General features: G+C 36.8%; 2 protein-coding genes across 14 annotated transcripts in view; one reads left to right on the plus strand and one right to left on the minus strand.

Annotated features, from left to right (window-relative positions):
• Positions 1–17,106, minus strand: part of eys (eyes shut) — a 457,691-nt gene that overhangs the window by 206,882 nt on the left and 233,703 nt on the right. The gene's annotated exons all lie outside the window — the stretch shown is intronic.
• The window catches only part of LOC137241108 (uncharacterized), a 471,192-nt gene that overhangs the window by 202,756 nt on the left and 251,330 nt on the right, over positions 1–17,106 (plus strand). For 9 of the 10 annotated variants that reach the window (XM_067768343.1, XM_067768341.1, XM_067768346.1 and 6 more), the window contains one exon: positions 11,857–11,978. The gene's annotated coding sequence lies outside the window, so the exon portion shown is untranslated. The other variant, XM_067768355.1, reaches the window with a different exon arrangement.

Consider the following 17,106-nt stretch of genomic DNA (forward strand, 5'->3'; position numbering starts at 1 on the left):
TTTTAAATTATCCTACGAATTGGCGGCTCGGGACCTACATGTTTTACGCCGACTCTAAACGGCATCTGCAAGGCAGATAGGTTTTAACTGAGGAAACTTTTATGGCAGAAATACAATCGGAGTGTTTGCCAAATCACTGCCGAGGGCGACCCCGCTTAGAATTCTTTTTTTAATTTAAACACTTTCCAGACTTTTTTGTTGCTTTGCCGGGTGCGCGAACCCCGGATCTTCGGTGTGGTAGGCGGGACACGCTGCCACCACACTATGTCGGCCGCCGCAAATCCTATAAAAAGCGATAACTTTTCGGTATAAAATCGGTATATTTTTTTATAACAAATCGATATTTATTCTATAATATATCGACAACTTTTTGATAACAAGCCGATGGCTTTTCCATAACAAACCGGTAACACGCCCATAACAAATTGATAGCACTCAGATAAGGAATCAACCGCTTTTTGATAACAAATCGATAAACTTTTGATATATTTTCGAAAAAGTGTTCAATAGTTTTCGGAGATAAATCAATAGCTATTCGTTAGCATATCTATTTATAACTTTTGATAATAAATCCTTAACTTTTCGATAACTTTTTGCTAACATATCGATAATGTTTCGATAACCGATCAACATATTTTTTATAATTAATAGATAATTTTTCGATAGCAAGTCGATTTCTTGTCGCAAAAGAATCAGTAGGTCATTGACAGCCAGTGTTATCGATACCTCATTTACTTTACTTCGATATCAAATCGTCTTTACCTCGTCCATAACGTCGATAACACGCCTACAACGAAACGAGAACTCATCGATAACAAACCATTATCACTTCTATGACTAATTGTAAAACGCGCCGTCCATTATCGGTTCCGGTTTTCTAATCTTTAGTTTGCTCCCCCTCCTTTTATTTTCTTTTCTTTGCTTTCCCTTCCTTTCCTTGGGATCATTTCGGAATCGCGACGTGACATTTCGGGATCATATCGAATTTTTTCGCCATAATTTCGTCACTATTCAGAAGTCAATTTAGGACCACTTTGGGATTAGTTTGCGACTATTGGGCGATCACTTTCGCAGCATTTCTATATTATTTTCGGGTTCAGTTTGAAGTATTTCAGCATCAGCTCGAACTTGTTTTTGGGATCGATTCAAGACTATGGGAAGAACACTTGTTCGCCCTCTTGAACGAAAGCAGAAATAAAGTAATACGTTCAAATCGAGCTCACAATCGATGACGTTACTTAATGCTACCCCACCTGACTATGACGAGGTATGAATAACAATATTCAGATTAAAAAAGTGAACAGAGAACAAAGCATAGGGCGTTCAAAGATTGCCGACTTGCAGTAACATTGTTTTACGAGAGAATTTTCGATACTTGGAATCATTCTGTTCTTTGCCAAATCCATGAGAAACAAGATCATAAAAACTGCGACAACCAATGTGAAAACAAGCTCCATAGTATCGCCTATAACATCCACTCAAATATACAGATATTCTTTCGAATATTTAAGCCCGCTGTGAACAGACTCAGCTTATAGGTGCAGCTTAAGGCCTCTGGTAAACCTACCATATCGATCTCACGATATGATTGCTGTAAAAACAAAAAACTATCTCTTCCGAGGTGCTCGAATCTAAATGAGGTTTCAAACTAACACAACTTTTTGAATAGGTTTTGTACTGCAGATATCCGCACAAGGTTCTCATATTTGTATTGCCACGTGCTAATCTATCTCCTGCTGGTACTAGCTCCTCATACACCGTGCTTCACGTTTATTATTGTATTATACGCTACAGCCCCACCTTCAAATTTGCTAGCAGTAAAGTATAATTGATCGCATAGCTCTTCTAGCCAACCTATCTCTTCGCAAAACCCGCTTGTTGTTAGCTGCAATTAAAATGCAAATAAATCTAGAAAAAGTAAGATTCGTAGCGCCTTTGTAAACTTCATATGTATGTATGTATGCGCGAAACTTTGATCTGTTTTGCATTGGCTCTTGTTGCACCATCTGTTTAGCACTTGTACACCAACCATTGCACATTTTCTCCAAAAACTTGCACCCAGCAGCTGCATTGCTAACAAATCCTTTTTAATTAATTGCATTTTCCATTGAATTTGGGAAATTAATGCCAAAGCCATCCCCACACACACACTTTTATCCACATCCACTTTCCTTTCCTTTCCTCTTTGTATTCAATTGTACTCGAATCTAAGCTAGCGCGCCTGTAAATGAGCTTGCAGGTGTGTGTGTGTGTATAAATAAAAGCGCTGGGCCAATAATGTGTAGTCACTGGAAACTTTCATGGTTGTTGTGATGGCTAATGTGGTTGTCCTTGTTGTGGTTGATTTTAGTGTGCGCCAACCAAACAAAGGTGCTGCTTAGCTGTAAAAGCGAATGATTTGTATGTAGAGCTGTGACTGTGGTTAGCGGTTGGCTCTCAATCTAGTTTACCTTATCGAAACGCTATTCTAGCAAGCTTCTTCCCTTCTATATGTTTCCCTTTTGCTGCGTATATTAATATAATGCTTTTACTTGTTGTTTTACTTGCTTATTGCTTGTTGCCACCCTCGCTGTAAACTGCATATTAGCCATAAGTTGTCGTTGTTACTATACTTCCTTCTAACGGCTGTCGCTTGTAGTAATCATGTGTATGCATGTGGAAAATTTCACTTCAGATTGCAAAAGCGCGGAAAATTAGAAAATTATTGTGGTTGGCGAGGTGTATAAAAAAAGAAAAATCGCTGATATACTGACGTTGAGTTAGAGAACGAAATTGTTGATGTTCGTACATAGTTAAGCGCTGGAGGTAGTTTTAAGCAGGCAATTTAGCTCAAAGCGTTTGCAGTATAAAATATGCTGTGCAAATACTTGCACATATTTATGTTTCTGGGTGCTTTTCAATTATGCAGCAAATTAAAGTAGAATAAACTCAAATTATAATCGCTCATACGCCCGGCCAACGCACGTTGGGGTATTTGATCAATTTAGCTGGCCAAAAGTCGATTTTTGAAAATATTCCAATTTTTTTTAAATACTCTCCCTGGCATCCTAGATGTCCACTGAATAGTATACATACCCCAAAATCCATCTGCAACGTCAACGAAGCTAACCGCGCACATCCAAAATTGTATAAAAATTGTGTTCGATGTATTTTTGTATTAAAAAGCAATATACTTTACTAACCTAAATATTTGTTCACTTGTATAGCCTTAATCAAATCTAGTTAGATTTTTTTAGGACAGGTAAATGTGCTTTTAATTCATATTGAAACGAATTTAGTGAAACTCCGCTTATTTTACACCTGCTACTAACGTTCGTATCGCTAAATTGTTGAATAAATAACTGCAAAATTCAATTATGCAAAATGGTCTTTATAACACTGATCCTTCGCAACCAATACGAGCTTAAATCAAACTGATTGATTATGCCTCAGCTGGTGCTGCTTTTATAATTTTCGGTTTCCTTGTTCGCATACTTCTAGGTGTTTCTCCTTCTGGAATTTACTACTTGTGTACCAGCTATAAACTACAGATGCACGATTATAGCTTCTCGCATAGCCATATACGCGTGTATATGTGAGTGATACTCCCACCGATGATTGCATAGTTTTGTGAGTAGATCCGATATATTCATGTGTTTGTGCGTTTCTCTCCGCTGCTTGTGCGTACATATGTGTAGATATAAAGATTGATTTGTTTATGTAGATACAAGTGACTGCTTAGTATCGGCTTAGAGATGATAGTATGCCTTAGTGTTGCTAATATTCGTCACAATATGTTAGATTTTTTATACCGCATGCTTTAACGAAGTTACTCTACTTGTAATGCTATTACTTTTCAATATAAATTTTTTAAACCCCTCGCAAACAAAATGATATATCGTTTTTTCATGGCATATCATGTCAGTAATTTTTTGGCAATACATTAGCTTATGTTTTTTTTCAAAGTTTAATAACAAAAACGGCTGCGCATACCCGCGCTTTTTTGAGTGGTGATCAATTTTGAAAGAGACTGATACCCCTATTGGCAAAAGGTGGCAACCTTGTGAAAACATCCTCAGTGGCAACACCTATGTGAAATATCTTAAAATGTAATACTATACCGATGTACCAAATTTGATCCGAATCGGTCAAGTCATTTCCGAGTTGGAAGTGGATATACAAAGAATCATAATAAAGGTGAGGTGGCTACCCTAAGTGGCAACCCTACTCAAAAGTATCAATAGAAATGCGGAGTAAAATACCTTTCGTTTGATACCTATATTGACATAAATATCTCATGTAATGCCAAAAAATGACACCGGGTCCCTCCGAAACCGGTGGCTCGATCCAAGTAATTCTGCGCGGAACACCGTGAGTTTACTGTCAAAAATTTCCTTTCAAACAATGAAGTGAGACAACCACTTTTTTTGAACAGAAATAACTGCTGTTTTAGTTTTGGCCAGCTGGATTGATCAAATACCCCACCCTGCAACGGTCCAGTACTTTTGTTTCAGCAGCAAATTTCTCGTCGGAGCTGACTGAAGTAAAACAGAGTTTACAAACACGCTTTAACTTAAAATAAAAAATATAACTTAAAGTAATATGAGTAATATTGTATAACATAACTTAACATTAGAGAGCATAAGACAAAATAAAATAACTTTAAACTTTGATGTTTTTAAACGGTTTTATTTAGCTTGACTTGACAGGCCGGCTGCACGGCCGTTGTGAACGAATTTTTGTATAAGTATAATAGCACAGCGTAAAAAATATGACATGATAAAACACAACGTAAAATAACCTAACACACCATAACATAACCCCCCATAGCATGACACCAGATAATATAATATAACATAACATAAGATAACATAACACAATATAAGATAACATAATACAAACTGACATGAAAAGAAACACGCACTTTGACGATGTATCTGGCCGTGAGGCTAGACAGTAAGTTCACCTACTCGAAGCACATCTGAGGAGCCTGCGAAAGGGCTGCACACACCATAGCTAATAGAAGTAGATTAATGGCAGACAAACAAAGGAGGTCCAAAGCCATGTTCAAGGAATCTGCTAGCATCAGCCTCGAGTTCTCTACTCTTATACGGTGCAGAAATCTGGGCAGATGCAATAAAATACCGGGAGTACCGAACTGCCTTCACCTCGGTACAGCGCGGAAGGACGCTGTAAATAGCTTCGGCTTATGGCACAGTCTTGGCTGAAGCTGTTTTGCTCATTGCGGGAACCATACCGATATATCATCTCGCTAAGGAAAGGAAAGCAATATGCGGAGGCGCATCTGATACGAGTAGAGCTGCTGTTGCGATATAGACGCGAGGAGAATCGACTTGGCGCTGACACGAACAGTGGCGCAACAGCAATATCTCCACAGAATAGGCAATGTTGAAAGTCCGAAATATCTATACAATGGGGATTCAGATTATGTACCCCACACCTACTGTGAGTGCGAGCACTTCGCGAAACAGCAAAGGAGGGTAGAAGAGATAGCGACAGATTGGATAAGGAAGCACATATGTGAGGCTTATAATTACGGGAAAATGGATGCCTAGCCCATCCGAGTGAGAGTAGCCAAGGAGCTCACGTAGCGCGTTCCCGTACCAGCTAAATGGCAGAAGGGAGTCTCACAGTGAAAAAAAAAACGAAACCATTGCCAGAAATTGCTGAATTACATAAAGCAACATCGCATGACATAGCAAAATATAACCTAATATAAACATAAGTGCACACTTTTACTAATATCGATTCATGTCAGCACACCTTCAGAAAAAAATTACGTATACGCCCCACCCTACAAGCAGCTGAATGAATGCATTTCAATAAAGTCAAGCAAATGCGCTTAACATGAGGATGTGGTAATGACAATAAGTTCAGCTAGTTAAGTGCGCAACTAGCCTTGGCACAGTATTTAGCCATTTTTTGAACCTCTCGAGTGCCCAAATTTCCTGCGTTCTCCCCTGCAATCGTCTACAAAACGGGTTCACTCCTTTGATACCAAAAGTTCAGCTCATATCTGCTTTGTGAACATTTTCTGCTTCTCTTACTTTTTTCCACTTCACTGATTTTTCATCCTCAATGATTTCCCGCAAGGTATCGAGGCGTATTCTGTCAGCAGTAAGCAAAAGAGCAAATAAAAGTAAATAAGTACGTGTTTGGGTACGGTAGCATTGAAAAAATTGGTGTAATGCATCGTTGAAGGAAATAAAAATAAAAACAGCAACGCTTGCAATTCACGTTTTTACTTGTTTAGAGTTTTCCTCCTTTTAATTTGAATGATTTTGCGTAGCTCCTCTTATTTCCTTCGCATTGTTTTTTGCATTCCTTTTGCTTTAAGTTATTCAACGTGCTTCATGGTCGTATGTAGCCGTTTGTCCACCACCAAAATTAAATGCTGTCGTACACAACTTTATTTCAAAAACAAAACAAGAATTAATGTGGAAAGCACCAAAGATGCAAAATTAAAATTGCAATATTCGTTTGCTTTCAAGATGTGCGTTTGCATTGACAAAGTGACAATGACAATGACAATGCTAGTTATAGCTTTAGTGGCAGCGAACGGATCTGTGGTTTTATTTGCAAATGAAAGTAAAGGAAGTTAAAATGCAAAGCTTACTTTTGACACTTTGAAGTGGTATTTAACGTATCATTATTTGGTGGCAAATTCAAGGTTTTGAACATTGTAAGTACTCATTGAATGTTGGACAGAAGCCGTTTTCTTTCTTTCGTTCAACAATTATTATGTTATTATTTGCTGGTACGTTTGCACAGGTTTACGCTAATGCGCTGATAAAATCATTCACTGGTACGCGTTCACGATTTTGAAAATTTATGCTAGTTCTCTCGTAGTCAGCTTTGCGCTAATTCCTTTTTACGTTGCTACGCTTTCACACTTTCTTGCTCGTGTGCTATCACTTTCATACAATTTAAAGCTGCTTCACTCATGCGTTAGTAAGATTTTATGCTTTTACGGTGGTACGCTTCTACGCTGGTATGATCCTGTGTAGTACATTTTTACGCCGATACGCTGATACGCTTTCACGATATTGCGCTGTTACGCTTCGCGCTGTTACAGAAAGCTAGGACGCTAGTACGCTTACATCATAATGCCTTTAGTAAGCTTTTACGTTTACACGCCGGTATCCATTTACGCTAGTATATTATTGCGATATTAAGCATTTACGCTGACAAGCTTTAATTTTATTATTTGTTATTATTTTATTAATAATTATAGGATTGACCTCTCATGCGCTAGTAAGTTTATATACTAACACACATTTTCATTTTTCGCTAGTACGCTTTTACGACAACCCGCTGGTATACTTTAAGCTAGTGCGCTTTCACGATAATACGTTTTAATTTTTTCAATGCCAGATTGTTCTTACTCTGGCTCGATTTAACACGAACACGCTTTTACGTTGATACGCTTTTATGATAATATGCTTTTAAGCTGATATGTTTTTATACTTACACGATCAAGTTGTAGCATTTGTTTGCTACTCCGCTTCTACATCTATTTCGCTCTTTGGCTTCTCCTTTACGGCTGTACGCTATAAAGGCGCCTAAGACTACTATAATTTTCCCCAGGGCACTGTCAATCGTACCCTAAAAAAGGTGTGCATGTTGGTGAAGTGGCTTTATAAAGTAAAATGTCTACATTTAACACCAAATGAGCTGTAGGGTTACCGACTTCTAACAAGGCTTTACATCGTCTTATATCCCTTTCCACGAGCTCTTCTGGGACTCATCTTTTTGCCAAGGCGGTCTGCAAACTCATAGATTTTATGACAAACACGCTTTTACGTTGATACGCTTTTATGATAACATGCTTTTACGCTGATATATTTTTATACTTACACGATCAAGTTATAGCATTTATGTGCTACTCCGCTTAAACATCTATTTCGCCTTTTGGCTTCTCCTTTACGGCTGTACGCTATAAAGGCGCCTAAGACTACTATAATTTTCCCCAGGGCACTGTCAATCGTACCCTAAAAAGGTGTGTATATTGGTGAAGTGGCTTTATAAAGTAAAATGTCTACATTTAACACCAAATGAGCTGTAACGGTACCAACTTCTAAAAAGGCGTTATATGTCTCATATCTCTTTCCACGAGCTCTTCTGTGGACTCATCTTTTTGGCAAGGCGGTCTGCAAACTCACAGACTTTATGACCCTGATTAGTTTAGCTCAAACTGCAAGGAGGAAAGTGTTTCTGCCTGACCGGCATTATATTGAACGATTTTCAATAATACCCTTCGTAAGTCGTCTCTACCGTATACTGCAAGGGGTTGATAAGCAAAATACAAAGCTTTACGGCTTCAAAGCTTCCGCAACCCAACTGTCAACCTCACCTATACGAGGGGAATCCTATTACAAATATGAATGTATCATACACAGCAGGCGAGGCTCTGTCGACCCCAAGTTCCTGATGGAACTAGGAGGTGGGATGGCCTAAAAGGTTTAATGTGGTCATATTAATCGTTCCCGAGATGGTCGGGCTAGTGCCTTTATGCTTTATTAACGGAACGTACCGGAGCTGTATCCGGTAAAGGACCATCAACATCGGTAACACTCTCCAAAACCTTCGGGGAGTGTCTTTATCGTTAATACACGAACAACCGTATTATTGTATTGCTTGAATTTCCCTCTAAAATACAGTGGTGTAACATTGATATAAATTTTTCGCAGTTCCGGCTAAAGGAGCAGTTCCCAATTTATCTTTATCCGGTTTTGATCTATCCGCTTAACAAGAGTTTGATTTTAAGTATGTGCTTAGCCAGGGCATACAAAAACGTAGTTTTAACATAACATTTTCTTTGAGTTCTTTTATTATTTTCATAAGTGCCAGCTCAGAGGAAGAAATTAATTTAATTTGAGCTCGTACAATGGAGGAAATAAGACCCATATTGGCCAGTCATCATACTTTAAAAGGAAAAGTCATTCATTTCGGACTCAGATGCTCGAGCACGAGCGTCCTCCCGGGCAAAGCAACATCAAAAACAAAACTTTTTTTTTTAAATTTTAATAAAGTTTTTCAAGTGTGGCGGACTTCGGCAGTGGTTTGGCTAACACTCCTAGTGTATATCTGCCACGAATAGCTTCTCAGTAAAAATTTAGTTGCCTTGCAGATGTTACTCGAAAGGGGTATAAAACACGTAGGTCCCGTCCCGCGCAAAGTTCTTTGATTTCAATGAGTCCGTCATGTAAGCCTTTTCTGACTCTTTTGTGACTCTGTGTGTTTGCTTCGCTTACTAAGTATATAATTGAGTTTGTAATAAATGAACCGTCATTAATCATCAAAACTAGCAGCTGTAATTAGCCTTATTTTAGCAGGCGCCCTACTTCAAGTTCCATTTCGGCTTCGGTAGTACCAAATTCACTTTTAATTGACTTGTCGCATTGGCTTCTTGGAACGTGTGTTAAATGCAGCATTTGAGGTGCTTAACCTAATTTGTTATTAGTATCTAATAAAACATAATTTAGCTGGCGTAGGTGAATATAAATGTGTTATATTGCCAATTGATTTCCATATAGAAGAAATGAGGATTATCTGTTGATATTTTTGTAGTTGAAATATTTCAACTAAATTATTTTATTATACTCAGCTGAGCAGAGCTGACAGAATATATTAATTTTGTTCGCATAACGGTACCCCGTAATGGCATAAATTAATCGAGATAGATATAGACTTCCATATATCAAAGAGATCTGGGCGAAAAAGAAATTAATTTAGCCATGTACGTCTGTCCATCTGTCCGTAAACACGAAAACTTGAGTATATTTTGAGGTATCTTAATGAAATTTATATTTAAGAATTCATGAGCTTAACACCGGCTTATAATAACTGAATTTCAATTATTATGTTTTCTAAGAGAAACTGAAAAGAAAGAAACATTTACTGGCATATTGCGATGGACCCATTTCGAAAACCGCCAACGTAATTATTATCAGGCAATTTTGTAATGTTATCATTACATTCGCAACGGAGAAGAACTTTACAAAAATAAATCTACACGGCACACAAATTAATATAGAAACAAAATCTCTCAATTGTGTTGTTAGTGTAGAAATAAGAAAAACTGAATTAAGCATGAAAACAAATACCAGCAGAATGGCCTAGTGGTTAAAGGCTACTGCAGTTTCACCATGTGATTCACGGTTCGAATCCCGGTGAAACCTTTGATATCATTACAAAATTTCCTGATGATGATTACGTTGGCGGTTTTCGAAATGGGTCCATCGCAATATGCCAGTAAATGTTTCTTTCTTTTCAGTTTCTCTTAGAAAACATAATAATTGAAATTCAGTTATTATAAGCCGGTGTTAAGCTCATGAATTCTTAAATAATGAAATTTGGTATGTAAGTTCCTGGGCACTCATATAAGATCGCTATTTAAAATGAACCACGCCCACTTTTTCGATATCGAAAATTTCGAAAAACCGAAAAAGTGTGATAATTCATTACCAAAGACGGTTAAGCGATGAAACTTGGTAGGTGGGTTGACCTTATGACGCAAAATAGAAAATTAGTAAAATTTTGGACAATGGACGTGGCACCGCCCACTTTTAAAAGAAGGTAACTTAAAAGTTTTGCAAGCTGTAATTTTGTAGTCGTTGAAGATATTATGATGAAATTTGGCGGGAACGTTACTCCTATTACTATATGTATGCTAAATAAAAATGACGAACACGCCCACTTAAAAAAATTTTTTTTAAGTAAAATTTTAACAAAAAAATTAATATCTTTACAGTATATAAGTAAATTATGTCAACATTCATCTCCAGTAATGATATGGTGCAACAAAATGCAAAAATAAAAGAAAAATTCAAAATGGGCGTGGCTCCGCCCTTTTTCATTTAATTCGTCTAGAACACTTTTAATGCCATGAGTCGAAAACAAATTGACCAATCCTTATGAAATTTGGTGGGGGCATAGCTTCTATGAAGGTAACTGATTTCTGTGAAAATGGGCGAAATCGGTTGAAGCCACGCCCACTTTTTATACACAGTCGACCGTCAGTCTTTCCGCTCGGCAGTTAACACGGTAACTTGAGAAAAAATCGATATATCTTTACTAAACTTAGTTCACGTACTTACCTGAACTCACTTTATCTTGGTATTAAAGTGGGCGAAATCCGAGTATGACCACGCCCACTTTTTCGATATCGAAAATTTCGAAAAATGATAAAAATGTCATAATTCTATACTAAATACTAAAAAAGGGGGTGAAATATGGTGATTGGATTGGTTTTTTGACGCAAAATATAACTTTAGAAAAAACTTTGTAAAACAGGTATGACACCTACCATATTAAGTAGAAGAAAATCAAAAAGCTTTGCAGGGCGAAATCAAAAGCCCTTCAAATAATGGCAGGAATACTCTTCGTAGTATTACATATATAAATAATTTAACGGTTGCCGACAGATGATATTCTGGGTCACTCTGGTCCACATTTTGTTCGATATCTCGAAAACGCCTTCACATATACAACTAAGAGCCGCTCCCTTTTAAAAACCTCATTAATACCTTTACTCTGATACCCATGTCATAAAAACACATTCCAGGGTTACCCTAGACTAATTTTCCTACATGGTGATTTTCCCTTATTTGACAAGTGACGTGATATGGAATTAAAAACCACTTATAAACCATCTGCGAAACTAACGCAGCTAAGATCTCACCCGAAATTAGCCTTCCTTACTTGTTTATATTTTTTTTTCTTGCTTCATGTATTGTATTTTTAGATGAATATGAACTAAATTTGTTTAAATTTAAGTATTTATAGTTTGACGTTTTTAAGTAAACCTACTTGCGTAAATAAATTCAAATCAACAAATATTTCCTTTTATTTCAGACTCCCGTCATCACCAGATAATGCCTGTTGAATTCCACAATCTTGAGAGTTAAAAATAAACATCTTTCAGCTGTGCTACGAGTATATGAACCTTGACCCTGACAAGTGTATGCAGTTGAAAAGTGAGTTAATGCATTTGTATTTGGCTAAGTCTTAGAAAGAATGTGTGCGTACACTGTAAGAAATACAAATACAACAAAAATACTGCAGCAACACGATTAAATATAAAAGAATCATAAAATAAATCAACGCAAGGAAAGAAAATATGGGAATGACAATGAACTTGAATTGGCAGTAAACAGAAAAATGAGTAATGTACGCAACATTACTCTCTGAAGGCCTCATATCGTATTAAAATTGAAAAACAAAACTGCAACCGTTAGCTCTAATGCCATGTAAAGTAACACTTAACAGTTATTTGGCTAAAAAAAATTTCCAAAAACTTATGTTTGTAAGTTAACTTAAGTGGTTGAAGCTAAACCACAACTCAGGTAACTTTACCAGAAACAAAAAATCTCGGGCTTTTTGAGAAGAGCTTAGTGGAATCCTTATCGGTAAAATCTGGGGATTCGTATACTTGAGATTTTTTGCCTCTCGGGATTTTCGGTAATTCTGGATACACAGGAGTATCCATGAATTAAGCTTGCATAGATTATTTAACAAAAAAAAAAAAAAAACACAAATAAATAAGTTTTACAAAAACACATCTTCAACATGACGCATATTTTGTGTACCACAGGTAAAAAATCTAGCTGATTAACAGAAGCAAAAAATATATACAAAAATTCTAGAAACCCGAAATGGATTTTGAAGAGGAGAGATGGTTAAGTTAGATTGATCTGGTCGGTCAATAAAGACCACACATATTCTGAATGTGTCCATAGCGTTAACAAAATTTGTTTGATGACCAAACAGAAGAGCCCCAGTCAGGTGCCAGGATTTATGCTATAGAATAACTCCGTCTTCTGGGCAAATACTATACGCTTTTTAGTAGCTTCGGCAGCTCTGCCGCCCCTAATAGCTGGAGCCTTGACCTGGTGAGCCGAGGACAAGAACACAAAACGTGTTCAACCGTTTCCTCCTGCAGCTGGCACTTCCTACATCTGCTGTTACTGACGAGGCCTAAGAGGCATGTGACGCCAGAAGGCAATATCCAGTTAGTATTCCCATCGTGACCGTCAAGTCTTCTTTCATCAAAGATATGAGCCACTTTGTCGAAGTCAAATATCGTAGAATTTGCACATGATCTTAGAAGTATTGCAGCCCCACGTTTCTGCCCACGCCTTTCCTGCTTGGTGGAACATATGCAACTCCTGTCACCTTTTGATTTCTCCCACACGGACTGCGATTTCTACTGTCGATTCAGCGACTGCTACATCCTCATTTGCTAACTCACCGGCCTCTGCATTACCATCTATCCCTTTATGACCGGGAACCCAGTATATATATATATGGTTCGGCCTGAGCGCAGTTTTCCAACGCCTCTTTGTATTCTATATCACTTCTTGCTGAAGTAGTGTATGAGATTATTTCCTTAATCGATGCCTGGCTATCAATATATATGTGATCCGGTCTATGAAAAGGTGGCTTATGACTAAAAAAAAATTACTACTACTAAGAAACTGAAGAAATACATTGTTTATCTTTAACAGCTGTTTCTCGCAATTTCTTTTTTGAGTCATAAGCCACCTTTTCATAGACCGGGTTACATATATTGACGCGACCGCAGCTTAAGCATGCTTCCTCCAGAAGAGGAGTGATAGTTTTAAATATAATAAGGATCGTAAAAAATTTCTAGTATTTACATGACCTCAAATTTACCTAAGTAATGCGCTTTAGGCAATTTTAGGTTTGAGTATCTCAAAAACTTGAAGTGCCGGGACAGTTTCGATCCATATCCGGGTTAACCACATCGAAACCTTCGACAAAGTATAGTCTTGCTTACACATTTTATTTGGATTTTTATCAGCTTGTGATATATTACGTTTTCCATAATTTTAAGACACCAGTATGTATTTCGAAAACGTGAAAAATTTTGGATAATTTTATTTCATATTAAGGTCCTTGCAACAAAAACTTCTAGAAATCATTAGCAAAAATCTTGCCACAGACTTTGTTTTTATTTTGTTCCGCAGTATAATGATTGTTTTGCTTTTAAGAGGGTGCGCGGAACAAATTTTAAATTATTCAAATGGATATCAAAACGTTTTTTTAGCAATCCTGGGACTTAAGTCCAATAATCCCCAGAGGTATTTGGGACTTAAAAAATACTGGAATCCCGGGATCGTTACCCTTAGTAAGAAACGATACCGGCTAACTAGGGATAGCGAATTATTTTCGTCGAGTTATTGGTATGTTATCTCCAAGCCAGCGGCTTCTGGGTTTCTTTCGGTTTTGTTATCTACGGATTACGGACGTGCAATCGTTTTTGAATTGAAGTTTTTTCGATATCTGTTTCATACCAAACCGATGAGTCTTCGATAGCATACCGATAACACGGCGAAAACAAATTGGTAACACTACAAATAGAAATCGATATTTTTTCGATATCAAATTGATAAAAATTTGATAACAAATCGATATTTTTTCTATAAAAAATCGATACCTGTTCGATAACAAATCGAAAACAAATTGTTAACACTCCGATAAGAAACCAATATATTTTCAATAAGAAATCAATAACTCTTTGATAAGACTTCGTATATAAATCGAAAACTTTCGATAACAAACGAAACTTGACCAAAAAGCCGCTGTCACCACTTAGGTATAAAACCCGCAGACGTCCTGAATTATAACTGTGTGTTGCGAAAGTGATCTGTATGAAGACCGAAATGAAAACGCTCTAATGTTTTTGTAATTTAAATATGTGTTTAAGGGTAGTATAACTTTTGGTATAGGGAAAATATTGTACAGGACAGTTTTTAAAAATGTCAGCTTTTTTTTTTACTGCTTAGAAGTTCGTCATAGCGTTTTTCTATACAAATAGTATAGGGAATAATATCCAATTTAAGGTTGAACTTTAACCCAGAATAACTACTAAACAAGACAAGTTAGCTTAAACAATTCTGTAATTTGTATATTTTTGTCTACTCTATAACAGCTAGTAATTTGGGTAATAAAAGTTAGAGCTCTGGTACAATCTTTATAAAAAACTCGGAAACCTTGCGTATGATTTGTATAGAGAAATTAAGGTCGCGACGAGGCGCTTTTAAACACTGAATAAGAAGCTAACATATGTACCGGCTATATTCTGAACATTATTTTCACAAAACAAGAAGAATAATTTTTTTTGTCCGCCCTAATGTATAATCGAGTGTGCATCTTCTCTCTCAACTGCTAGTTACCAACACTATTGTAACGAAACTTGGTAGGTGAGTTGACCTTATGACGCAGAATAGAAAACTAGTACAATTTTGGACAACGGGCGTGGCACCGCCCACTTTTAACAGAAGGTAATTTAAAAGTTTTGCAAGCTGTAATTCGGCAGTCGTTGAAGATATCATTATGAAATTTGGCAGGAACGTTACTCCAATTACTATATGTATGCTAAATAAAAATTTGCATAATCGGATTACGAATACTCTCAAATTTTTTTAAAAGTCAAATTTTAACAAAAAGTTTAATATCTTTACAGTATATAGGTAAATTATTTCAACATTCATTTCCAGTAATGATATGGTGCACAAAATACAAAAATAAAAGAAAATTTCAAAATGGGCGTGGCTCCGCCCTTTTTCATTTAATTTGTCTAGGATACTTTTAATGCCATAAGTCGAACAAAAAATTACCAATCCATGTGAAATTTGGTAGGGGCTTATATTCTAGGACAATAACTGTTTTCTGTGAAAAAGGGCGAAATCGGTTGAAGCCACGCCCAGTTTTTATACACAGTCGACCGTCTGTCCTTCCCCTCGGCCTTTAACATGATAACTTGAGCAAAGATCGATATATCTTTACTAAACTCAGGTCACGTACTTATCTGAACTCACTTTATATTGGTATAAAAAATGGCCGAAATCCGACTATGACCACGCCCACTTTTTCGATATCGAAAATTACGAAAAATGAAAAAATGCATAATTCTATACCAAATACGAAAAAAGGGATGAAACATGGTAATTGGATTGGTTTATTGACGCAAAATATCACTTTGGAAAAAAACTTTGTAAAATAGGTGTGAAACCTACCATATTAAGTAGAAGAAAATGAAAAATTTCTGCAGGGCGAAACCAAAATCCCTTGGAATCTTGGCAGAAATACTGTTCGTGGTATTAAATATATAAATAAATTAGCGGTACCCGACAGATAATGGTCTGGGTCACCCTGGTCCACATTTTAATCGATATCTCGAAAACGCCTTCACATACAGAACTACCACCTCTACCTTTTAAAACCCTCATTAATACCTTTAATTTGATACCCATATCGTACAAACACATTAAAGAGTCACCTTTATGGCGATATCTCGAAAAGGCGTCCACCTATAGAACTAAGGCCCATTAAAATACTCATTAACACCTTTCATTTGATACCCATAACGTACAAGAAAATTCTAGAGTCAGTCCTGGTCCACCTTTATGGCGATATCCCTAAATGACGTCCATCTATAGAACTATGGCCCACTTCCTCTTAAAATACTCTTTAATACCTTCCTTTTGATACACATGTCATACAACCACGTTCCAGGGTTACCCTAGGTTCATTTTCCTACATGGTGATTTTCCCTTATTTTGTCTACAAAGTTCTCAACTGAGTATGTGATGTTCGGTTAAACCCGAACTTAGCCTTCCTTACTTATTATTATTGCTGTTGTTGTGAATACTTTTGCATCCTCATTTCATATAATTCAGCTCCAGCCGTTGAAACAATTTAAAATTATAATTTAGCTACAAATCAGAGTGAAGGCAATGTTTGTTTATCAACGTAACAGCCTACAATGCAGTGTGAATTGCAAAAAAAAATAATAATTAGAAAATACTATTACTTAAATAAGAACGCACGTCCGGACGCACGAGTATGCACGCACGCACTTGGTGTAGAATTTCTAATTTATAAATTTTTTTTTTTTGCTTTACAGCAATAACGCTATGAGTTAGCTAATGCTTTGCAAATTTCCTACTTATTTTCTTTGCATGTATTACTCCACCACATATACATACATACACACACAACTACACGCGAAATTGCATTTTACTATTTGCTCTGTAGTCGAATGAGCTACTCAGTATGTTGCGCAATAGCGATGCTGAT

The sequence above is a fragment of the Eurosta solidaginis genome, chromosome 2, assembly GCF_040869045.1.
Source record: "Eurosta solidaginis isolate ZX-2024a chromosome 2, ASM4086904v1, whole genome shotgun sequence".
Classification (NCBI taxonomy): Eukaryota; Metazoa; Arthropoda; class Insecta; order Diptera; family Tephritidae; genus Eurosta; species Eurosta solidaginis.